The 26590-nt window shown below is 44.8% G+C and overlaps 1 long non-coding RNA gene across 2 annotated transcripts in view; it reads right to left on the bottom strand.

The window, feature by feature from the left end:
- Positions 1-26590, bottom strand: part of LOC130360852 (uncharacterized) — a 130795-nt gene that overhangs the window by 36881 nt on the left and 67324 nt on the right. For both annotated transcript variants that reach the window (XR_008890840.1, XR_008890836.1), the window contains exon 2: positions 13673-13827. This is a non-coding gene — a long non-coding RNA (uncharacterized LOC130360852). The remainder of the gene's footprint in view (positions 1-13672; positions 13828-26590) is intronic.

Raw genomic sequence — 26590 nt, 5'->3', positions numbered from 1 at the left:
GGGTCACACATGGGAATTTATTTTTTTGCGTTTATATCAGAACCACTGTAAAATCAGCCACCCCTGTGCAAATCACCAATGTAGGCCTCAAATGTACATAGTTCGCTCTCACTCCTGAGCCTTGTTGTTTGTCCGTAGAGCATTTTACACCCACATATGGGGTATTTATGTACTCAGGAGAAATTGTGTTACAAATTTTGGGGTCTTCTTTTCCTTTTACCTGTTGTGAAAATAAAAAGTATGGGGCAACACCAGCATGTTAGCGTAAATCATTTATTTATTTTTTACACTAGCAGGCTGGTGTAGACCCCAACTTTTACTTTTCATAAGGGCTTAAAAGGAGAAAAAGCCCCCCAAATTGCTCCCGAGTACGGAAATACCCCATATGTGGCCCTAAACTGTTTCCTTGAAATTACAACAGGGCTCCGAAGTGAGAGAGCGCCATGCGCATTTGAGGACTAAATTAGGGATTGCATAGGGGTGGATATAGGGGTATTCTACGCCAGTGATTCCCAAACAGGGTTCCTCCAGCTGTTGCTAAACTCCCCGCATGCCTGGACAGTCAGTGTCTGTATGGAAATGCTCAGAGTTGTTGTTTTGCAAGAGCTGGAGGCTTTGGAAACACTGCCGTACGATACGTTTTTCATTTTTATTGAGGGGGGATAGGTTCTGTTATCTAACTCAGTATTTTCCAACCAGTGTGTCTCCAGCTGTTGCAAATCTACAACTCCCAGCATGTACTGATCGCCGAAGGGTATTCTGGGAGATGTATCTATGTAGTTATACAACAGCTGGATTTACGTAACTACAACTCCCAGCATGGCGAGACAGCCGTTTGCTGTTCATGCATGTTGGGAGTTGAAGTTTTGCAAGATTTAGAGGGCCACGGTTTAGAAACCACTGCACAGTGATCTCCAAACTGTGGCCCTCCAGATGTTGCAAAACTACAAATCCCAGCATGCCCAAACAGCACACAGCTGGTCTGGGCATGCTTTCAGTTATAGTTTTGCAACATCTGGAGGGCTACAGTTTAGGAACCACTGTATAGTGGTATCAGAACTGTAGCCCTCCAGATGTTGCTAGGCAACAACTCACCGGCTTCTGTAGTCGCAGGATCGCCGCCCGCCAGGGAGAGGATCGCTGCCCGCAGCCGCTGATTGCCGCCAGTAAGTGACCTCCACCGCCACTGCCGGTCACAGGACAGTTCCCCCGTTCTGCCCGGGCAGAGCGGGAGAACGAACTTTAACCGCCCCCGATCTGCTATTGGTCAGTCAGAAGCAGTGACGATGACCAACAGCAGAGATAGGAGGGGTGGCAACCCATCCACCTCATTCCCATCCCTTCAGGGGGATCGGGGGTGTCTTGGACAACCCTGATCCCCCTTATTTTACGGGTCACCGGAGACGTGTATGACCCAGAATCGCCACCAATTGCCGGTCTCAGGACCCCACCAGGGGTTTGCACGGGGTGCCTGCTGATGGATATCAGCAGTCATCCCGGTCCGATTTACCCCTCCTGCCGGCGCACAGCGGGGACTGAAATTTCCACGGCCGTACAGGTACACCCTGGGTCCCTAAGTATCAGGGTGTCAGGGCGTACCTGTAATCCCTGGGTCCCTAAGTGGTTAAGCGTTGTGGAGCATATTGTCCTCCCATCATAAGTGCATACCACGTACGTACATCTACGTGGTGTACATTTTGTTCCTGTTATAGTCCTAAGGGCCTAGTTGCTGTAAAAGGCCAGCCAAAAGTACACACCCACTGGCGTTGCAGACAAATACTGTTTTAAGCATAGTGGAGCATAATGTCCTCCCCTCATATGTGCATACCACATACATACATCTACGTGGTGTACCATTTTGTTCCCGTTAAAGTCTTAAGGGCCTCGTTACTTTGAAAGGCCAGCCAAAAGTACTCACCTGCTGCTCTAGACAAATACTATTTTAAGCATAGTGGAGCATACTGTCCTCCCCTCATATACGCACTAAGTATGTCAGGCAGAGAAGCGCCAGGGCATGCACAGGAGTGGCAGAGGCCTAAATTTATCAGGCGCAGGCAGAAGTCACAGCAGACTAGGGGTGAGTGGCAGCAGGGGTCGCAGCGAGAGGCCTGAGCTCCCGGTATCAGCTAGTGGTCGTGTCTCCACCAGCAACCTATTTGCCGTCTTCGAGTTGTTAACTCGGTCATCCACTTCATCACAAGTGACATATGACACCCCCCAGTCAACAGTCGGTGGGTTCCTCAGACACAAACCTCAGTTGGCATGGCCCGGGAGCAGTCTCTGTCCTCCAATTGCCTCTATCCTATGCTGTCTCCTCCCCCACAGAAGTATTGTATGCTGTGGGTTCAGCTCCACTATTTAGTGAGGACGATCAAATAGAGGACAGCCAGCAGCTACTGCCCAGCCAATAATATGTTCCCATCATGATGATGCCAGCTCCAGGCTGTCTCATCCTGCCACCATATGTTCTCCTCATGCTGTTGCCAGCTCCAGGCTGTCTCATTCTGCCACCATATGTTCTTCTCATGCTGATGCCAGCTCCAGGCTGTCTAATTCTGCCTCCATATGTTCTGCTCATGCTGATGCCAGCAATGATGTGTCATTCAGCCACTATATGTTCTCCTCATGCTGCCGACACCTCCAGGCTGTGTCATTCAGCCACTACATGGTCTACTCTTCCTGCCTCCAACTCCAGGCTGTGTCATTCAGCCACTATTCGGTCTACTCATGCTTCTGCCACCTTCAGGCTGTGTCATTCAGCCACTATATGGTCCCTCTTGCTGCTGCCAACTCCAGGCTGTGTCCTTCAGCCACTATATGGTCTCCTCTTGCTGGTGCCAACTCCAGCTTGTGTCATTATGCAAGATTATTGTCTCCTCATGCTTCTTCCACCTCCAGGCTCTGTCAATGTGCCACCATGTGGTCTCCTCATGCTGCTGGCACATTAAATGAAACTTTTTAGGTTCATCTATTTGAAATCTTCCATTTAAATGTTAAAAAAATATCTTTATTATTTTAAATTGTGAGGCTCTATGGTCTCGTCAGGCTGTTGCCACCTCCACGCTGTGTCATTCAGCCACTATACAGTCATGGCCGTAAATGTTGGCACCCCTGAAATTTTTCTAGAAAATTAAGTATTTCTCCCAGAAAAGGATTGCAGTAATACATGTTCATTCCCTTTGTGTGTATTGGAAAAAAAACAATAAAGGGTGGAAAAAAAGCAAATTGGACATAATGTCACACCAAACTCCAAAAATGGGCTGGACAAAATTATTGGCACCCTTTTAAAATTGTGGTAAAATAGGATTGTTTCAAGAATGTGATGCTCCTTTAAACTGACCTGGGGCAAGTAACAGGTGTGGGCAATATAAAAATCACACCTGAAAGCAGATAAAAAGGAGAGAAGTTCCCTTAGTCTTTGCATTGTGTTTCTGTGTGTGCCACACTAAGCATAGACAACAGAAAGAGGAGAATAGAACTGTCTGAGGACTTCAGAACAAAAATTGTAGAAAAAATATCAACAATCTCAAGGTAACAAGTCCATCCCCAGAGATCTAGATTTGCCTTTGTCCACAGTGTGCAACATTATCAAGAAGTTTGCAACCCACCACACTGTAGCTAATCTCCCTGGGCGTGGACGGAAGAGAAATATTTATAAAAGGTGTCAATGCAGGATAGTCCGGATAAGCAGCCCCAAACAAGTTTCAAAGATATTTAAACTGTTCTGCAGGCTCAGGGAGCATCAGTGTCAGCGCAAACTATCATTGAAATGAAATGAAACGCTATGGCAGGAGACTCAGGAGGACCCCACTGCTGACACAGAGACATTAAAAAGCAAGACTACATTTTGCCAAAATGATCTAGAGTAAGCCAAAATACTGCTGGAAAAATGTCTTGTGGACATATGAGACCAAGATAGAGCTTTTTGTTAAAGCACATCATTCTACTGTTTACCGAAAACAGAATGAGGCCTACAAAGAAAAGAACACAGTACCTACAATGAAATATGGTGGAGGTTCAATGATGTTTTGGGGTTGTTTTGCTGCCTCTGGCACTGTATGCCTTGTATGTGTGCAAGGCATCATGAAATCTGAGGATTACCAATGGATTTTCGGTGGCATTGTACAGCCCAGTGTCGGAAAGCTTGGTTTGTGTCCGAGATCTTGGGTCTTCCAGCAGAACAATGACCCAAAACATATGTCAAAAAGCACCCAGAAATGGATGGCAACAAAGCACTGTAGAGTTCTGAAGTGGCCAGCAATGAGTCCAGTTCTAAAACCCAATGAACACCTGTGGAGAGATCTTAAAATTGCTGTTGGGAAAAGGCACCCTTCCAATAAGAGAGACCTAAAGCAGTTTGCAAAGGAAGAGTGGTCCAACATTCCGGCTGAGAGGTGTAAGAAGCTTATTGATGGTTATAGGAAGCGACTGATTTCAGTTATTTTTTCCAAAGGGTGTGCAACCAAATTCTTGAAAAATATCAGGTGTGCCAACATTTACGGCCATGACTGTATTGTCTCCTCATACTGATGCCACCTCAAGACTCTGTCATTGTGCCACTCTGCAGCAGTGTTACTAATAACGGCGCCTCTATTCTGCTTTTCATACTGAATAACAGTATTTTTTCACTAACACAGCACACTCTCTACGCATGTTACACTCTCAGGCAAGTTAAAGTGTTCTACACCTCTGTTGAGGCTCTCTGCTGTTTTTAATAGCAATTTGCCGCAAATAAATTCGGACCAAACCAATTTTTTTAGGAAAATTCGTTGAACTTGGCTGAATTGAATTTTTCAAACATTCGCTCATCTCTTGAAAGCTGAAATCTGAATTAATGTTCTCAACAACTGCTCTATTGTACTGTTTTTATAACCTCATTACCAATCTTGTAAAATACTCACTTTTATGATTGCTATTAGATTATAGAAACTCAAAACTGTTTAGACTCATATCAGTGCCAGTATACAGTATGCTAAGTGACTGATATGTAGATAGACAGATTATTTTCTGTTCACGCTTCATATAATTATTACCACACACCACATTTCCAACACATGACCTTAATGTACTTCATTTATGAGCTTCTACAGGCTCAGGCTCAGGCTGTTTTTTTGCTCATGTAGCTTTATCTGTACTACCCTAGTCTGTAAAAAAGATGGCTGGAGTGAGTGGCGATGCAAACATTTTGTTCACCGTTATGGCATTCCATGCTATGTCATTGGACACAATATACAACTTCTGATACTCTACTTTCACAGCACAATAAAATACAAATTCTGCTTTGTTGCACTGAACTAAAATGTATAGCATAGTTCTTGACCTTGAACAGAAAATACAGTGTTACAGAAAGACCTTGTCGAGCTCCAGTGACCTTTCCATTCTTCTCTGCATCTTAGCTCTATGCCCATGATTGTGCATTTTCCTGTCACTAGCGTTTCTGTTCACTGCCTTTATATGTGACCTGACCTTTTGTCTGATTCCTGACTTTGCTCAAGCTTGCTGACTTTACCTGCTCTTTAGGTTTGAACCTTGCCATATTAGTTCTGACCCTCTAGCTTGCTCCTGTTAACTCTTTGTCTTTTAATTTTGGTATTTTTTCCTGTACGTTATTGACCGGGACTGTTTGACGCTTCTCCACACTCCAATAACTCCAATACTTAGTTGTAACCAGGGCCTACCATGGGTGGGACCATTGGTCGCACCTGGCACTTTTCAGGGGCAGCACTTTGCCATGGCGCAGCTAAAGATGCTTAATAGTGCAGTGGCCACTTTAAGACAGTGAGCCTGTGGCCGGCCAGAGTCTGACGAGGGACGTCGTGCAAGTGATGTTCCTCCGCAGACCCTTGTCATTGTTGAGAGGAGAAGCGCTGCTCAAGTTAGGTGAGTGCGTCTGTGTGTGTATCTATGTGTCTGCGCCTCTGTGTCGGGGGGGGGGGGGTTGGGAAACTGCTAATGTGGGAAAATTATGCTACCTAATGTGGGGAAGCTATGCTACCTAATGTAGGGAAACTGCTACCTAATGTAGGGAAACTTTGCTACCTAATGTTGGGGAACTATGCTGCCTATCTAATGTGGGGAAACTATGCTGCCTACCTAATGTGAGGAATCAATGCTACTTATCTAGTGTGGGGAAACTATGCTGCCTACTTAATGTGGGGAAACGATGCTGCCTATCTAATGTGGGGAAACTATGCTGCCTATCTAATGTGAGGAAACTATGCTGCCTACCTAATGTGGGGAAACGGTGCTGCCTATCTAGTGTGGGGAAACTATGCTGACTATCTAATGTGGGGGAAATATGCTGCCTACCTAATGTGGGGAAACTATGCTGCCTACCTAATGTGGGGAAACTATGCTGCCTACATAATGTGGGGAAACTCTGCTACCAAATGAGGGGAAACTATGCTGCCTATCAAATGTGGGGAAACTATGCTGCCCATCAAATGTAGGGAAACTATGCTGCCTATCTAATGTGGGGAAACTATCCGGCCTATCTAATGTGGGGAAACTATGCTGCCTATCTAATGTGGGGAAACTATGCTGCCTCTCGAATGTGGGGGAACTGCTGCCTACCTAATTCCTTTTTTTCTTTTTTTTTCTTTTTGGGGGGTGGGGGGGGGGGGGGGTTGGCAGCATTTGAGTCTTGGACCAAGGCAGCACAATGTCTTGGGCCGCCCCTGGCTGTAACCACAATACTGTAGTACTTTACAAAAAGCCCACTTCCTGACCTCACTCAGAACTTTCACCTGGAAACCAATTTTCCTTCCTCTATGCCTGCTATAGTAGACTACATGGCCATTGTGCAAAACAAGCTTTTTTAACCTTTTTGTCTCACCCGTATCTCCTTATAGATTGAAAGTTCTTGCAAGCAGGGCCATTTTGTTTCTTTTCTGGATTTGTAAATTAGGTTGTTACTCTGTAATTCTTTTTATGATTGGACCTTTGGCAAACACAGTTTTTGCGCCCCTCCTACCCCCCCCCCCCCTCCTAATACTTTAAGGGGTTATCCAGGATTAGAAAAATAGAGCTGATTTCTTCCAAGCGCAGCTCAGTTTCATTAAAGTGAATAAAGCCAAGTTCCAAAACTACACACAACCTGAGGACAGGTGTGATGCTGTTTTTGGCCAAAATTTCCTTTAATACCATCAGATGTTGTGCTCTATCCCATTCTGGGTCTGTTTGGCTCTTTTTATTTTATGCCAAACAGACCCAAAATGGGTCGAAGACAACTGACACCACCAATCCTGACAGATCCCTTTGACTTTGTACAGAGCCCTCCAAGAGATGATGCCATTATTCCAAGGCCAACTTAATAGCCAAGAGCTTGCGATCTTCAAATGTATAATTTCTCTCTGCAGGAGAGAAAGTCGTAGAGAAGAAACCGCAGGTTACAGTTCTTCCTTTGGATGATATTTGTGTCAAACTCTGTAATTCTTTTTATGATTGGACCTTTGGCAAACACAGTTTTTGCGCCCCTCCTACCCCCCTTCCCCCCTCCTAATACTTTAAGGGGTTATCCAGGATTAGAAAAATAGAGCTGATTTCTTCCAAGCGCAGCTCAGTTTCATTAAAGTGAATAAAGCCAAGTTCCAAAACTACACACAACCTGAGGACAGGTGTGATGCTGTTTTTGGCCAAAATTTCCTTTAATACAATCAGATGTTGTGCTCTATCCCATTCTGGGTCTGTTTGGCTCTTTTTATTTTATGCCAAACAGACCCAAAATGGGTTGAAGACAACTGACACCACCAATCCTGACAGATCCCTTTGACTTTGTACAGAGCCCTCCAAGAGATCATGCCATTGTTCCAAGGCCAACTTAATAGCCAAGAGCTTGCAATCTCCAAATGTATAATTTCTCTCCGCAGGAGAGAAAGTCTTAGAGAAGAAACCGCAGGTTACAGTTCTTCCTTTGGATGATATTTGTGTCAAAACTGCACCTGCTCCAACTGAAGAACCATCCATTTCCAAAATAAATGGCTTGCCTGGATCTGGTCTTGACAACACAGAAGCAGAAGCGAAGGCGGATTATAACTGTTTGAACGCTTCTTCAGCCTCAGGAGTCCAGACCTTCGGATTAGCAGTTTTCTTGGTAAGAGAGACAATGGGGGCAACCAAGGTGGAGTAGTGTGGAATAAATTGACGATAATAATTGGCAAAGCCGAGGAAGCGCTGAATCGCTTTCAAGCCAGAAGGTCAAGGCCAATGCAGTACAGCGGACAACTTGTTTGGATCAATTTGTAGACCTTGACTGGTAACAATATACTTCAGAAATGGAAGGCTGGTCTTTTCAAAAGTACACTTTTTAAGTTTTGCATCGAGATGATTGTCTCAGAGGCGCTGTAAAACTTGGCGGAGGTGAGAGCGATGAGTGTGGAGAGTAGATGAGAATGTCATCCAAATAGACAACAACACAGGAGTAAAGGAGGTCACGAAAAATATCATTGACAAACTCCAGGAAGACTGCTGGAGCATTACAGATTCCGAATGGCATTACCAGATACTCGAAATGTCCGTCTCGAGTATTAAACGCAGTCTTCCACTCGTCCCCTTCTCGTATACGAATCAAATTATAGGCCCCACGAAGGTCTAGTTTAGAGAAGATCCTGGCACCCCGCAGACGATCAAATAATTCAGAGATTAAAGGAAGTGGGTAGCGGTTCTTTAAAGTAATTTTATTCAAGCCTCGGTAGTCAATGCAAGACCCATCTTTCTTTTCCACAAAGAAGAACCCGGCTCCAGCAGGGGAAGAGGATAAATCCATTCTGAAGATTCTCCTGGATGTAATTAGACATAGCCTGAATTTCAGGGACTGACAAAGGGTAGATTCTGCCCCGTGGAGGTGTGGAGCCGGGGCAGTAAATCAATAGGATAGTCATAGGGACGATGTGTTGGAAGGACTTTAGCGTGTTTTTCACTGAAGACATCAGCAAAGTCCTGAAGGAACGAAGGTAAACCGGGCAGAGGAAAAGAAGATGATTCCAACTTAGCCAAACATATTTGAATACAGTGTAATGCGGTCCCCAACGAAGAACTTCTCCAGTTTTCCAATCCAACTGCAGGGCATGGAGTTGAAACCATGGTAGGCCAAGCAGGAGAGGAGAAGTACAATGAGGAAGTACATAAAAAGTCAAGCTACCTTATACAAGGCTTCGACCTGCATAGACAACCGTTCAGTGCGGTATAGCCCAGTACAGTACAGTCTTTCTCCATTGACTGTAGAGATGTACAAGGGCTTTAACAGGCGAAATACAGTAAGATGATACCTATGTACTAGGGAGACATCAATAAAATTTCCCGCAGAACCAGAGTCCAAGAAGGCAAAAACAGAGACAATCTCTTTGGAGGGTAGGAAAAGCTGGACCGTCAAATGTAAGCGTTGAGAGATGGTATTCACACATAGGGACTCCTCTCCCACAAACCCTAGCTGCAAGCGTTTTCCTAGCTGCAATGCCGTCTCAGCGGAGGCTTGGGCTGGTTCCTCAAAGACACCCTGAAATTCTGTCAGGAAAGCCAAACGTAGCAGAAGGTCAAGGCAGGTGGCAAAGGTGCGAAGTCAAATAATGTAACGGGAAGGTCTGGATACATGGGTAAGGCAAACTAGCAATATGGAACACTAGAGTTGATGCTGATCTTGATTCCTTATATAAATATATACATCTCCATAGATTACAGATTATAGAGAAATAATGGAGCACTGATATAATGTTTATATGATATTTATTACTGTGGACAGAACAAAAGGTATATATCATTTTAAATCAGTGCTTCATCACTTTCCTATAATCCCTGGGGACATACTGTGTATGCACATAAAGAATCTAGACCAGAGCAAGCCGTAGACATCACCCAGCTTCCCTAGGCTTCTGATTTACACAGGCAGAGGAGATAGAGCTGATGAATAAGGGAAGAGCTATACTTGCCTGTCACGCAGTTCTTTGCAGTGTTTACTGGAAAAATGATGGAATTTGTTTAGGAAAATGTATGACCAAGCAGGTGGGTATACCAGTAAGAGCTTTCATGAACCACTATACAACTGTAATTGTCTTTCTATACAATTGTATACTTATGCTTTGTAAGAGGTGGGTGCTTGCTGTATTTTACAGCTGACAACTGCCTGCAACTGCTGCCATCAGACTTTAGTCCAATGCCGTTTGTTTGACCCTCTACATGTCACTATCAATACCATCTGTGGCATGAAGAGAGGCATCTGATTGGTGCAGCACCTGTCATCGTCCTGTATCGTTGCCTGATGAAGCTGCACATGCGCAGCGAAACGCGTTGCATCTAATAAATCCTACTTGATTTTATGCTGCACTCCTCCTGGTTCCTCTATCCAGCACCGACATCTCCTACTACACGGTCCTATTGCTTATCTATCATCCTGTATGGCACTCCCACAACCCAATTACAGGGTACCCATTGGTAACCATGGCAGCTATAGACCTAATGCAGGTCTATGTGCCTGCTATGTAGACTCTACTAACTGATCACCAATTTTAGTGATCAATGCAAGGCAATAATATTGCATTGATCAATGCAAGCAATTTTAAGATTGCTTATGAAAGTCGGGACTCAAAAACCATTTTAAAAGAAAAAGTATGAAAAAATAAAACCGGGGCATGGTGGCATAAATGAAAGAAATAGCAAAGGCAGAATTGCTAATCTTTTGCCAAATCACATCCCAAAAGGAATAAGGAATGATTAAAAAGTCCAATCTACTTCAAATTGGTGACAATAAACAATGAAGAGTATCACAGTGCAAAAATAAGTCATCACACATATCAGTAGATGAAAAACAAAAACAGAAATTTTGAATAAGACTTTGGTGATTTAAAGCATTTTGTTCTTAAGTTAAATTTTTTTTTAAAAGTTGTAAAATGTACAAAAAATGTTAGCAATTGTGCTAACATGCAGAATAAAGATAATGGGCCTCATTTACTAAGCTAAAACTGACCAGTTTTTGTTGGGTTATTATGGCGCAGAGTGTGCGACAGTGTGCACCAGGAAAATCCGACAAACCCAGCATTGCACTGTGAAAAGCCGAAAAAGGGGTGTGACCTGCCACAAAGGGGGCGTGACCGATCCCAAAGGGGTGTGGTTTCCCAACCCGATTTACTATTGAATTCACAGAAAATCCTGTGGATAAATGGCTGGAAATTTCCACCTAGAAAAAGCTGTTCAGAAAATGTTCACGACTTTTAAATCTGTGAATCCCCATAGTAAATAGAGTGGAATCCTGCAAGTCTGAAACAACATTTCCCACTAGTAAAAACCTGACACTCTTAGTAAATGAGGCCCAATATGTCTGTTTTACCACAAAGCAAACAGCTTAAAAACAAAATCCATTCTAAGAATAGATAATTTTTTTTAATTTTAGCTCACAATTTTTTTTTTCTGGTTCTTTAGTACATTGTATGGTAAAATCATTGGTGTCTTTAAAAATTACAAATGATCCTGCAAAAAAAACATGCCTTCATGTGGCTCTGTAGATGGGAAACAAATTGGACAGCGAGGAGTTACTATCGTACCAGAAATTACTGATGGGGAAAGGGTTAAAATAAATAGAACAATCAGTTATATAATCACAAAACTTAGCAGATAAATGTATATACAAGCCATTGTTAGTGTATTACTGTAAATGCCTTAACCTTTAGGAGTACTTTTGAAATAAAAGTCATTGTACTTTATCTTTCCATTCAGATTTTATCCTTGCTAATTGATGCTACCAGTCAACAATTACCTTGACAGTAAACAGCTTTGTGACTTTGTTACACAACTCCATAAAGAGCCTTACTTGAAATATGAAATAATACAATACATACAGTTACAAAATATGGGGTGTTTATAGAAAAAAATTACACGGAAATTGCAGATTATCCAAGGTTACCATTTCAAGGTTTAATCAAGCATGATTAAATGATGAGAACACCACATCCAGAAATAGCAACTGATGCTGATATGCATTGCTGCTAAAAGAGAAAGGTCACTGAGCTCTCAATAAGAGTGTGAGATTAAACTTGTTCTCAACAATACTGTTATTAAAGAATCATTTTGAAGTGGCACAAAACTGACTTACATTCATATAATAAATTGTAGTACCTAAAGGAATGCAAAAGCTTCATCTTTGATCACATACAGTTAAGTTTTGGAAAGCTAAAACTAAAGCATAACTGGGAATTAACTTGTTAGTAATAGTCAGGGCCATCTGGCATTTCCAATTCATTTCTGTCTCTCCATTGGGCCAATCTCCCAACTCATTGCCTGCTCCATATAGTTAGATAAAAAAGCTGGGTACTCTGTCTGTCGGCAATTTGCTACAAGAGAAAGAGCATCACTCACGATCAAGTCCTCTATTTCTGGCAGTGATTACATCATGTTCAGGACATGGCATCTTAGATTCCACTGCTGTAATGCACAATACAGAAAACAGGTGTTAAGTAAGTCTATGTATCTGTCACATCTGGAAGGAAGCAGTGCAGATCTTAGCTTGCTCTAAACCACTGGCTCTACTTATTTGGTTGAGCTACCCTAAATTGATGATGGTACCTACACTTAGCTAAGTATATGGGGCATTAGGAGAGGTTAGACAGGCCAAGTCAGCAACACATAGGCAGAATGGGTACCAAATCAACTAAAAAAGGGTTAAAAAGGCAGGTCAAGCAAGCAATGGCAAAACCAGGGAGGCAACAAAGTACAAAATCAGTAGGCAAGAGAACTGTAAGGGAACAGGCAAAAGGTCAGGTCATGTTAGATCAAAATAGGAAAACAAGCATGAAATACAACAATGGGAAAAATCCACAATTGCCGGCAACTCAGCTAGTGGGCTGTTCATTTAAATATTCTGCCATCTGGAGGTTTGTGTGTTGACATAGCAGCTGAATGGTCCAGACTCTTACCTCCCAGCTTGCTACATCACAATGTTAGATAGAGGGAAAATGATATTTACATGATACCACATATCAATGAGGAGAAGGTTGTGGCTGGCTTGTCCCCCTATGCACTGTAGTCTGCTGAAGGAAAACTATTTGTTGAAGTATAATTGCAATCATTGATAGTGGTCCAGTAAATAAAGTTAAGGCTCTAATACACAAGGTGATTTTCCACCAAATTGGCCAATATTGCCCTATGTAAGGCTGCGCCAACATGGAGAACTAGTGACCGCAGCGCTGAGGTTAATGATCATTGCAGACTGGTCCTGGAGTTCCAGGTGCAGCCTGCAATTATTAATTAGTCATCAGCTGTGTCCACAAATATTGGCGATTCCCCTGTAATTATGGGCTATACTTGGACTTGCCGCTGCTTAACATTGCAACTCCAGGATCAGCGAACAATGATCACAGGGCTGTGTGTAAGAGCGGCCTAATAGGGACAGAAATCAGTCATCATTAGTCAGTTAATCGGGTCAATTTGAACCCTTAAAAATTATTGCGCCATATGTCCCTGTGCAATACAGGATGGGCAGCAATCCTTTGTGCATCCCTACTTGCCAGACACTTATGAATAGGTTATGTTATTGAGTATTGGTCTACGAGATAGCCAAGGTTTACCTAGAATATCAGCCTGACTAATAAGGCCCTTAGACTCAGAGTTCATATGCTTCAGTGGTGGGGCCTTATCAGAAGGTTTGAGCTCTGTAGGTGCTAATGGGGTCCAGACTGGAGATACATACCTAGTCAAGGGTGAGGTGCAGGTCTGCATTTATTTAAGAGTTTGGTATATGAATTTGTGCTGCTTTAGAGGCTAGAGATGTCAGCAGAAGTGAAGGGATAAAGAAGTCTCAGAAGGAAACAGAAGTCAACAGGAGAAGTCATCATGAGGTGTGTGCTGGAACAAGAAAAGAAGACATTGCCTGTGAGCCTCTCAAGTATAGAGAAACTGTTACTTCTTATGCTGTCTGTTATTGTGAATTATCCAGGAGATAATTGTTGATTGTCTTTACTTATAACATTGTATTGTGATGTCCCTCTGTTACTCCACCATAAAATGGAAGGATCCTACAAGGAGGTTTTTGTGATGGTAGTAATTGAATGAATTATGGAGCTACACCTGCCGCTCAATACAATACAATAGGTTGTATGTAATCTTGAGAACTACGACTGTCGATAGTTAAAATGCATCAGTATCTACAAAACGACTCTGTGCGGCCCAGATTCAATAATTCCTTGCAGAGCCTATGTAGACCTTTTATCTGACCACTGTATAGTCACTGTATTGTGGTATTTTTGGTTATATTAGTGCTTCTTTAGTGGTAGTGTAGATGTCCATGTGATTAAGTGAACCTCTGTCCCAGGTCGAACCAACTTAAGTAAAAGTTTGTGCAGTGGGAATTGAAAAACACTATGAAGGAGATTTATCATTCTTTTCAAATGTATGGCATGTATATGACAATTTATTTAACTAACTTTTGCTTACATGCGACCTATTTATCAAATAGTCGCATGACCTTAATAAATAAATCACACGTAAGAAAAACCCAGGAAACCCGCTTACAGAAGCATTTTTTAAAGCAGAAAAGTTTTCCCTCATGTTAATAGCCGAAGTTCTTTATCTTCCCTTTATTACCAGTAGCATTGCTAGAGAGGGATGGGAAGGGAGGTGTACCACATCGGGTGACACCCTGACTGGCCTGCTTGGCACTAAATAGTGGCTCTCCAACTATCCCACAACAACCCATCCACCCTCCTCAAAAATAAAAAGAATATTAAAAACATACTATGCCGCACCATGAATATCCATACTCTGGAGGCTTTTTTGTTTAATTTTGAGCCCGCATTTTGGGACGTTGGTGGGCGGAGTCTTCCGTCACTGTGCTGAGGCCGGAGTTTACGTCAGGAAAGGAAGACAGTGCAGCACCAACAGGCACATAAACAATGGCGAGGCCACAATAAAAAATAGAAAAAAAAAAATGTTCGGTACGTTACCCACCCCAAAATGTGCATGAAGCTGTGGATGTTTCTTTTTTTTTTAAGGAAAAACTTTAGTGCCACATTATTTACGTAGTCTGTAAAAATTGTTACACAATTATTTTGTGCCTTATTTTATTTTAACACAACATTAATTTTAGAATTTAGTGGGTACGCCAGCATGTACATGTCCTAAAATTAACAAGGTGTGCAGTGTGTATTTTCAATCTTAAAATTAATTAATTAAATTAATATTTTAATAAAATAATTTTTTTTCTATAATTAACATTAACATTAATGCAGTAGCTTTGTTTCATGATGCAGAACAGGAACAGTTGTTAAAGTGGGTGTTAATGTCCTTTTCTGCAGACGTATGCACTTTATGTAAGCCATGTTGGACCTGGAATACATATGCGACTTTTAAATGGAGATACACCTTTTTTTCTTCATAAATAATGACTATCGCATTTGATAAATACATGATCACTGCAAAGTAAAAATAATAAATAATTAGTAAAAAAAAATAATCAAAAAAGTCACAGCATGTATAGAAAAGTGGCACATGACAAGCGGTGATGATGATGGGTGGGTGGGCTGATGAAAGGTGGTGATGATGAAGTGGGGGTGGGATGATGACAAGGGGATGATGACAGGTGGTGATAATGAAGGGGTGTGGGATGATGACAGGGGGATGATGACAGGGGAATGATGACAGGCGGTGATGATGAAGGGGGGATGATGAAGGGGGAGGATGATGACAGGGGGGATGATGACAGGCGGTGATGATGAAGGGGAGTGTGTCGGATGATAACAGGGGGATGATGACAGGCGGTGATGATGAAGGGGGGGTGTGGTATGATGACAGGGGGATGATGACAGGCGGTGATGATGAAGGGGCAATGATGACAGGGTGATGATGATGAGGGTGTTAATGATGGGGGTCTGGATGATGACAGGGGGGATGATGTATTTCCCACCCTAGGCTTATAGTCGAGTCAATAACTTTTCCTGGGTTTTTGGGGTGAAATTAGGGGCCTCGGCTTATATTAGGGTCGGCTTATACTCGGTAATACACAAACAGGACAGTTAATCCAGGGCAAGAAGTGTTCTTACCGAGTTGGTGTATATGCTTTATAACATTCAAGGTAATTTGCCATCAGTATCACCAGCACTTAACTTTTGGTAAAGGCTTGTAGTGCGGATGACACTGATAAAAATCATACTTACTACTTCTCGGTCCATCTTCAGTCTTCGGTAATCCCCAGTCTTTGGTGTATGCAAACAGGAAGCTTGGTGCATTGAGGTGTTCCCAAGCCACTAGTGCATGATGACGTCTGTCTGGCATCTTCATGATAACACCTCCTCCCCTCTGCTCAGTCTCTGCAGAGTGGATCTCCATTCTGCTTCAGAGAAGGCACTATTATGAAGATCCAGGTTGGATGTCAACCCCACTGCTCCCCCGGTGAACCAAGCTTCACATTTGCATATACTGAACCAGAGGCATAGAGGCATGGAGCCAGGAGCGGTATGTATGATTTTCATCAGTATTACCTGCACTGCAGGTCTGTACTAGAGATGAGCAAATTTTTGAAAAATTTGATTCGGCTGATTCGCTGGTTCGGTCCAAATTTATTCACTTTGAATCGCTATAAAAAATGGCTATTTCTGGCCTACAGAGAGGATCAATAGATCAATGTTATCCTAACATAAGCATAGGGAGTGTGCTGTGTTAGTGAAATAATACTGTTATTCAGTATGACATGCAGATTGCAGGCATCGCTATTAGAATCACTGCCACAGACTGTCTGGATGTGGCAAATTTTTTATGTAATTTTTATTTCATTTAATTAGAATTTATTTACATTTTTTGATTACCCATTCTGGTGAGCATAGAGCTGGCGGTCCTCCACCAGGGGAGATACCACCTGTTCAAGCCCTGGGCTCTCTGTGCCCCCTTGACTGTGAAAGGGCAAATGTTTCATTTAATCAGTTATGGTTCATTGTTATCGCTCCAAGCTGTTTCATTGGATTCTTGTGATAATTCCACAGGTAAAATGACACCGACGACCATAGGTCATCAGTCTTAAAAATATTACATTGATTTTTTTTAATTTAAATTTAAAATTGTTCTGGCATTTATTTTGATCTAAAACTGTATGACCACAAAACCCAATATAACAAGGAGTCACATGGCTACCCAATTCTTAGCCTAGAGGTAGCAGCAGTATGAGGAGACCATAGGGCCTCACAATTCCTAAGATAAAAAGATGAATTTTTAAATTTAAATTGAAGATTTATGGTATCCAGTGCTACCATAAAAATGTTTAGGTAAGGTCCCAGCAGCATGAGGAGACCATAGGGCCTCACAATTCCTAAGCTTAAGGGTACGTTCACACATAAAGAATCCTGCACAGATTTGATGCGTCGGATTTGTAACTGCTGATTAGAAGCTGTGCTCAATCATTCAGTTTACATTGAAATCTGCAGCAGAAAATACTGTGCATCAAACCTGCGTACGTGTGAACATACCCTAAAAGATGAATTTTCAAATTTAAATTGAAGATTTACAGTAGCTAATGCTACCCTAAACATTTTTAGGTAATGTCCCAGCAGCATGAGGAGACCATATAGTGGCTGAAAGGCACAGCCTTGAGTTTGTGTAAGCAAGAGGAGACCAAATAGTGGCTGGATGACACAGCCTGGAGCTGGCAGCAGCATGAGGAGACCATATAGCGGCTGAATGACACAGTGTGGAGGTGGTGGCAGTATGAGGAGACCATATAGTAGCTGAATGGCACAGCCTGGAGGTGGCGGAAGCATGAGGAGACCATATAACGGCTGAATGACACAGCGTGAAGGTGGCAGCAGCATGAGAAGAATGTATAGTGGCTGAATGGCACAGCCTGGAGGTGGCGGAAGAATGAGGAGATCATATAGTGGCTGAATGGCAGAGCCTAGAGTTGGCGGCAGCATGAGGAGAACATATAGTGGCTGAATGACACAACGTAGAGGTGGCGGCAGCATGAGGAGAACATATAGTGGCTGAATGGCATAGCCTGGAGTTGGCGGCAGCATGAGGAGACCACATTGTGGCTGAATGACAGTCTGGAGGTAGCGGAAGCATGAGGAGACCATATAGTGGCTTAATGACACAGCCTGGAGTTGGTGGCAGCATGATGAGAACATATAGTGGCTGAATGACACAACATGGAGGTGGCAGCAGCATTAGGAGAACATATAGTGGCTGAATGGCACAGCCTGTAGTTGGCGGAAGCATGAGGAGACGACATAGTGGCTGAATGACATAGCCTGGAGGTTGCAGCCGCAGCATCAGGAGTCCTGAAAGTGACCCGGTGACAGAGTGGTGCGGTGGGTGGCAATACCAGTACCCGATGACGAAGGTGGGTGAAAAAAGGCCTGATGCGGAGGAATGTTTGTAACTGGGGAGCAGCACCTTAAATCTGTTTTGTACTATCCATATTTGTGAAGTGTTAGTGTGGCACCATGGTCAATCTACTCTGATGCATCAGGCATTGGTAGGTGGAAATCCTGTCTGATCCATGCCTGATTCATCTTCACAAAGTTCAGTTTCTCCACATTTTTTGGGGTTACTATGGCCCCCCCCCCCCCCCCCCCCGCATTAAACACCCGCTCTGATGGCACACTACGGGCTGGGCAGGACAGCTTTTCAAGGGCAAACTCTGCTAGTTGCAGTCACAAATCAAGTTTGGCTACCCAGAAGTCCAGTGGATCTTCAAAGTGTTGGCAGGGTCATGTCAAGGTATGCCACCACCTGCTGGTTCAGGTCTTGCTCCAGGTCTACCTTCTGCTGATGAGTTGCTTCTCTATGCGGGTGAAGAAAGCTGCTTATTAGCAACTGTAGACTCCAGCTGCTGCTGATGGAGCTGGTACTGCTCCTGCTACCCCACCCCTCCCCAGCAGCCATGGCAGTAGAAGGTGATCGCAGAGGGCCCCCCGAGTCAGACCTGGGAGAGGATGGACGATGGCATAGATAGGCATCGGACAACTGACTACGTAGGATGTCTCTGTAGTAGGTCAGTTTGTCCTCCCTCTCAGTGGGTGTAAAAAAGGCCCCCATTTTGTGCCGGTAGCGAGGGTCCAATAAGGTGGAGAGCCAGAAGTCATCCTGCTGCCGAATGGTGACAATTGACAAAAGCATGGCTCAGAGGGACCCCTTGCCTCCATGTCCACTGCATACTGCCACGGTGTGTCTGGGTCCTCTGTCTCATCTTCCTCATAACCCTCTAGCTCCTCTGGCTGCTTCTCCTCTCCTGTCAGATGACCATTTCGCGAAACCTAAACTGTGCTCCACTGTCCCCATCCCCCTCCTCCTCCTCTTGCAGTTCAGCCACCACAAGGCTCATGTGGCCTTGAGATGTAGGCGCAATGTCTCCAGTGCCCTGACCAGCCATCGTTTCCAACACATGTTGTAGGAAATGAAGAAGTGGAAGGACGTTGTTCCTCCCGCACAGGTTACTCGTATGAGAGGACAATAAGCTCTGCTATGCAACCTGTATTAGGCACTGTAATCAGGTGACTATGCCTTTTCTTGCTCACCCTAACTGGCCCCTGTTGGCTTTACAGTTGTTGTACAACAGTACAGAATCGCTGAGTAGTAGAGCCCAGTACAGTATTATTAGGCACTAATAGCAGGTGAAAGTGGGTTTTAGTGCTCAGTCTAACTGGCCCCTGTTAGCTTTACAGTTGTTGTACAACCAACTGCAGCAGTACAGAATCGCTGTGTAGTAGAGCCCAGAAGAGTACTATTAGGCACTAATAGCAGGTGAGAATGGCTTTTACTGCTCTGCCCAACTAGCCCCTTTAAGCTTTAGAGTTGCTGTACACCCCACTGCAGCAGTGGAGTCGCTGTGTATTATACCCAGAAGTGTACTTTCTCTCTCTCTCTTCTCTCTCTCTCTCTCTCTCTCTCTCTCTCTCTCTCTCTCTCTCTCTCTCTCTCTCTCTCTCTCTCTCTCTCTGTCAGTGCTTTTATCTAGTGATTTGGGCTTGTGGTGAATCGCTGCTGTGAAGCTGTTTTTCTGTGCAACACACCCAATGTTCTATCTCTCCCTGCAGTGAAACACTCTCTCTGAAATAAAACGCTCATGTGACTGGCCGCGAGATGGCTGCCAATTATATAGGGCTGTGACATCACAGGGGTGGCTGGCTGCTGATAGGCTGCATGCTGCATGTGATTCATCCCGCCTTCCTGCCTTCCCAGAGTTCCTTGCCCCATGTCTTCACATGTGGATCCACCATTTTAGATGCCCTGGAGCCTGGACTGCACTAAATGGAGTTTGATCGCGGTGATATTCGGATTCTTTGCTGAGCAAATTTTTCCTGAAATTCGTAACAAATTCGGATTCATCAGATTCGATTCGCTCATCCCTAAAACCCTTGAACACGTCTCCTCTGTCCTCTGAACTCTGGACCACTTCTGCAGAGAGCATTGTGGTCAGACTGGAAAGAACTACACAACTTCCTCAAGAGCATACAGCAACTGATATGTACTAGAAGGCTTCAGATTTTTTAATAGAAGTCATTTACAAATCAGTTTCACTTTCTGGCACTAGTTGATTTGAAAAAAAAATTTCTGTCGGAGTACCCCTTTAATTGCTGGGATCACTGTTTTTACCTTATTGTTTTTTATTTGCTTTGGTTACTACTTCAAACATTATAAGGTTGTAACTACCGAAATTTTATTATGCTGGCACTATATCAACAAAATGTTGTACTATTATTATTACTATGATTATCACCATCATCATGTGCTTAAATTACATTTTTTTCAAGCTACAGATTATTATCTGTCAGTAAAAGTTTTGCAACTATTCAAAGGGCCTAAACAACCAGTAAAATGAACTTTTAAAATGTTAAAAGGTTTCACCTTAAAGTACCACTGTGTCTAAATTGTACGTTGCACTTTACCTTAGTTTCAAAGCTAGTTTTTGTCTGTTTAGTACTTTACATTAATTTCTTTATATTCATCCAATATATAAACCTGTCATAAAGTATAAAGGGAAAGAAAAAGCATAATAACATTTCAATTCTATTAGCACAATTATGTTGAATTTCACTTCCTCTGTGAAACATTTTTGCAGAGGTTCAGAAAGAGCTGTCGGATATTTTCTCTAAAAGTTTTATAAATGATGAGGTTTAACCTGCACTGTATTTCAACATGTCTGGGAAATTAAATAGTGTTTGTTCTATTGCTTTATAACAATCAAATGTAGTGTTCTGAGAGGGATTTTAATTATGCTAGAGAGGTTGTTGATTGAAAGTCTCATTATCAAGATACAGTCATGTGATCATTTGAATGTGGGTGCGAGTATTTTAAGCAGACGTACTTTTACAGATTTACACAGTGGAGTATAACTATTTCAGAAGGAGATGTCATTTACTATACCTAGCAAATCAACGGTGGAGAGTAATAGGAATGGCTACCTTCAGAAGCCCCCTATCCTGTGGAAGAAATTGATCACCATTTATAAAAGATTTTTCAATCTCTCTTAAAAACACTCTTACATTCTTGAATATAAGAAGGATGCATATAATATCGCACTAAATTCACTAAATTCAAATGGGCATGGCTGAGCTTGAGGTTTATTGTTACGCCGAGCGCTCCGGGTCCCCGCTCCTCCCCGGAGCGCTCGCTTCACTCCCTCCGCTGCAGCGCTCCGGTCACGTCCTCTGACCCGGGGCGCTGCGATCCTGCTGCCAGCCGGGATGCGATTCGCGATGCGGGTAGCGCCCGCTCGCGATGCGCACCCCGGCTCCCCTACCTGACTCGCTCCCCGTCTGTTCTGTCCCGGCGCGCGCGGCCCCGCTCCCTAGGGCGCGCGCGCGCCGGGTCTCTGCGATTTAAAGGGCCACTGCGCCGCTGATTGGCGCAGTGGTTCCAATTAGGGTTTTCACCTGTGCACTTCCCTATATTACCTCACTTCCCTTGCACTCCCTTGCCGGATCTTGTTGCCTTAGTGCCAGTGAAAGCGTTCCTTGTGTGTTCCTTGCCTGTGTTTCCAGACCTTCTGCCGTTGCCCCTGACTACGATCCTTGCTGCCTGCCCCGACCTTCTGCTACGTCCGACCTTGCTTCTGCCTACTCCCTTGTACCGCGCCTATCTTCAGCAGCCAGAGAGGTGAGCCGTTGCTAGTGGATACGACCTGGTCACTACCGCCGCAGCAAGACCATCCCGCTTTGCGGCGGGCTCTGGTGAAAACCAGTAGTGGCTTAGAACCGGTCCACTAGCACGGTCCACGCCAATCCCTCTCTGGCACAGAGGGTCCACTACCTGCCAGCCGGCATCGTGACAGTAGATCCGGCCATGGATCCCGCTGAAGTTCCTCTGCCAGTTGTCGCTGACCTCACCACGGTGGTCGCCCAGCAGTCACAACAGATAGCGCAACAAGGCCAACAGCTGTCTCAACTGACCGTTATGCTACAACAGTTGCTACCACAGCTTCAGCAGTCATCTCCTCCGCCAGCTCCTGCACCTCCTCCGCAGCGAGTGGCCGCTCCTGGGATACGCTTATCCTTGCCGGATAAATTTGATGGGGACTCTAAGTTTTGCCGTGGCTTTCTTTCCCAATGTTCCCTGCATCTGGAGATGATGTCGGACCTGTTTCCCACTGAAAGGTCTAAGGTGGCTTTCGTAGTCAGTCTTCTGTCCGGAAAAGCCCTGTCATGGGCCACACCGCTCTGGGACCGCAATGACCCCGTCACTGCCTCTGTACACTCCTTCTTCTCGGAAATCCGAAGTGTCTTTGAGGAACCTGCCCGAGCCTCTTCTGCTGAGACTGCCCTGTTGAACCTGGTCCAGGGTAATTCTTCCGTTGGCGAGTATGCCGTACAATTCCGTACACTTGCTTCAGAATTGTCCTGGAATAATGAGGCCCTCTGCGCGACCTTCAAAAAAGGCCTATCCAGCAACATTAAAGATGTTCTGGCCGCACGAGAAATTCCTGCTAATCTACATGAACTTATTCACCTAGCCACTCGCATTGACATGCGTTTTTCTGAAAGGCGTCAGGAACTCCGCCAAGATATGGACTCTGTTCGCACGAGGCGTTTCGTCTCCTCGGCTCCTCTCTCCTCTGGTCCCCTGCAATCTGTTCCTGTGCCTCCCGCCGTGGAGGCTATGCAGGTCGACCGGTCTCGCCTGACACCTCAAGAGAGGACACGACGCCGTATGGAGAACCTCTGCCTGTACTGTGCTAGTACCGAACACTTCCTGAGGGATTGTCCTATCCGTCCTCCCCGCCTGGAAAGACGTACGCTGACTCCGCACAAAGGTGAGACAGTCCTTGATGTCTACTCTGCTTCTCCACGTCTTACTGTGCCTGTGCGGATGTCTGCCTCTGCCTTCTCCTTCTCTACAGTGGCCTTCTTGGACTCTGGATCTGCAGGAAATTTTATTTTGGCCTCTCTCGTCAACAGGTTCAACATCCCAGTGACCAGTCTCGCCAGACCCCTCTACATCAATTGTGTAAATAATGAAAGATTGGACTGTACCATACGTTTCCGCACGGAGCCCCTTCTTATGAGCATCGGATCTCATCATGAGAGGATTGAACTTTTGGTCCTCCCCAATTGCACCTCGGAGATTCTCCTTGGACTTCCCTGGCTTCAACTTCATTCCCCAACCCTGGATTGGTCCACTGGGGAGATCAAGAGTTGGGGGTCCTCTTGTTCCAAGAACTGTCTAAAACCGGTTCCCAGTAACCCTTGCCGTAACTCTGTGGTTCCTCCAGTAACCGGTCTCCCTAAGGCCTATATGGACTTCGCGGATGTTTTCTGCAAAAAACAAGCTGAGACTCTACCTCCTCACAGGCCTTATGATTGCCCTATCGACCTCCTCCCGGGTACTACTCCACCCCGGGGCAGAATTTATCCTCTCTCTGCCCCAGAGACTCTTGCCATGTCCGAATACGTCCAGGAGAATCTAAAAAAGGGCTTTATCCGTAAATCCTCCTCTCCTGCCGGAGCCGGATTTTTCTTTGTGTCCAAAAAAGATGGCTCCCTACGTCCTTGCATTGACTACCGCGGTCTTAATAAAATCACGGTTAAGAACCGCTACCCCTTACCCCTCATCTCTGAACTCTTTGATCGCCTCCAAGGTGCCCACATCTTCACTAAATTGGACTTAAGAGGCGCCTATAACCTCATCCGCATCAGAGAGGGGGACGAGTGGAAAACGGCATTTAACACCAGAGATGGACACTTTGAGTATCTGGTCATGCCCTTTGGACTGTGCAATGCCCCTGCCGTCTTCCAAGACTTTGTCAATGAAATTTTTCGTGATCTGTTATACTCCTGTGTTGTGGTATATCTGGACGATATCCTAATTTTTTCTGCCAATCTAGAAGAACACCGCCAGCATGTCCGTATGGTTCTTCAGAGACTTCGTGACAACCAACTCTATGCCAAAATTGAGAAATGTCTGTTTGAATGCCAATCTCTTCCTTTTCTAGGATATTTGGTCTCTGGCCAGGGACTACAGATGGATCCAGACAAACTCTCTGCCGTCTTAAATTGGCCACGCCCCTCCGGACTCCGTGCTATCCAACGCTTTTTGGGGTTCGCCAATTATTACAGGCAATTTATTCCACATTTTTCTACCATTGTGGCTCCTATCGTGGCTTTAACCAAGAAAAATGCTGATCCCAAGTCCTGGCCTCCTCAAGCAGAAGACTCCTTTAAACGACTCAAGTCTGCCTTTTCTTCGGCTCCCGTGCTCTCCAGACCTGACCCTTCCAAACCCTTCCTATTGGAGGTTGATGCCTCCTCAGTAGGAGCTGGAGCTGTTCTTCTACAAAAAAATCCTTCCGGGCATGCTGTCACTTGTGGTTTTTTCTCTAGGACCTTCTCTCCAGCGGAGAGGAACTACTCCATCGGGGATCGAGAGCTTCTAGCCATTAAATTAGCACTTGAGGAATGGAGGCATCTGCTGGAGGGATCAAGATTTCCTGTTATTATCTACACCGACCACAAGAACCTCTCCTACCTCCAGTCGGCCCAACGGCTGAATCCTCGCCAGGCCCGGTGGTCTCTGTTCTTTGCCCGATTTAATTTTGAGATTCACTTTCGTCCTGCCGATAAGAACATTAGGGCCGATGCTCTCTCTCGTTCCTCGGATGCCTCAGAAGTTGATCTCCCTCCGCAACACATCATTCCACCTGACTGCCTGATCTCCACTTCTCCTGCCTCCATCAGGCAGACTCCTCCAGGAAAGACCTTTGTTTCTCCACGCCAACGCCTCGGAATCCTCAAATGGGGTCACTCCTCCCATCTCGCAGGTCATGCGGGCATCAAGAAATCTGTGCAACTCATCTCCCGCTTCTATTGGTGGCCGACTCTGGAGACGGATGTTGGGGACTTTGTGCGAGCCTGCACTATCTGTGCCCGGGATAAGACTCCTCGCCAGAAGCCCGCTGGTTTTCTTCATCCTCTGCCTGTCCCCGAACAGCCTTGGTCTCTGATTGGTATGGATTTTATTACGGATTTACCCCCTTCCCGTGGCAACACCGTTATTTGGGTGGTCGTTGATCGATTCTCCAAAATGGCACATTTCATCCCTCTTCCTGGTCTTCCTTCTGCGCCTCAGTTGGCTAAACAATTTTTTGTACACATTTTTCGTCTTCACGGGTTGCCTACGCAGATTGTCTCGGATAGAGGGGTCCAATTCGTGTCTAAATTCTGGAGGGCTCTCTGTAAACAACTCAAGATTAAATTAAATTTTTCCTCTGCATATCATCCCCAGTCCAATGGACAAGTAGAAAGAATTAACCAGATCCTGGGTGATTATTTGCGACATTTTGTTTCCTCCCGCCAGGATGACTGGGCAGATCTCCTTCCATGGGCCGAATTTTCGTATAACTTCAGGGTCTCTGAATCTTCCTCCAAATCCCCATTTTTCGTGGTGTACGGCCGTCACCCTCTTCCCCCCCTCCCTACCCCCTTGCCCTCTGGTCTGCCCGCTGTGGATGAAATTTCTCGTGACCTTTCCATTATATGGAGAGAGACCCAAAATTCTCTCTTACAGGCTTCTTCACGCATGAAGAGGTTCGCGGATAAGAAAAGAAGAGCTCCCCCCGTTTTTTCCCCTGGAGACAAGGTATGGCTCTCCGCTAAATATGTCCGCTTCCGTGTCCCTAGCTACAAGTTGGGACCACGCTATCTTGGTCCTTTCAAAATTTTGTGTCAAATTAATCCTGTCTCTTATAAACTTCTTCTTCCTCCTTCTCTTCGTATCCCTAATGCCTTTCACGTCTCTCTTCTCAAACCACTCATCCTCAACCGTTTTTCTCCCAAATCTGTTCCTCCCACTCCTGTTTCCGGCTCCTCGGACGTCTTCTCGGTCAAGGAAATTTTGGCTGCCAAAAAGGTCAGAGGGAAAAATTTTTTTTTAGTAGACTGGGAGGGTTGTGGTCCTGAAGAGAGATCCTGGGAACCTGAGGACAACATCCTTGACAAAAGTCTGCTCCTCAGGTTCTCAGGCTCCAAGAAGAGGGGGAGACCCAAGGGGGGGGGTACTGTTACGCCGAGCGCTCCGGGTCCCCGCTCCTCCCCGGAGCGCTCGCTTCACTCCCTCCGCTGCAGCGCTCCGGTCACGTCCTCTGACCCGGGGCGCTGCGATCCTGCTGCCAGCCGGGATGCGATTCGCG

Source organism: Hyla sarda, chromosome 1 (assembly GCF_029499605.1).
Source record: "Hyla sarda isolate aHylSar1 chromosome 1, aHylSar1.hap1, whole genome shotgun sequence".
NCBI lineage: Eukaryota > Metazoa > Chordata > Amphibia > Anura > Hylidae > Hyla > Hyla sarda.
Note: the sequence above shows the minus strand (reverse complement) of the source record. Positions and strands in the feature narration are given on the sequence as shown.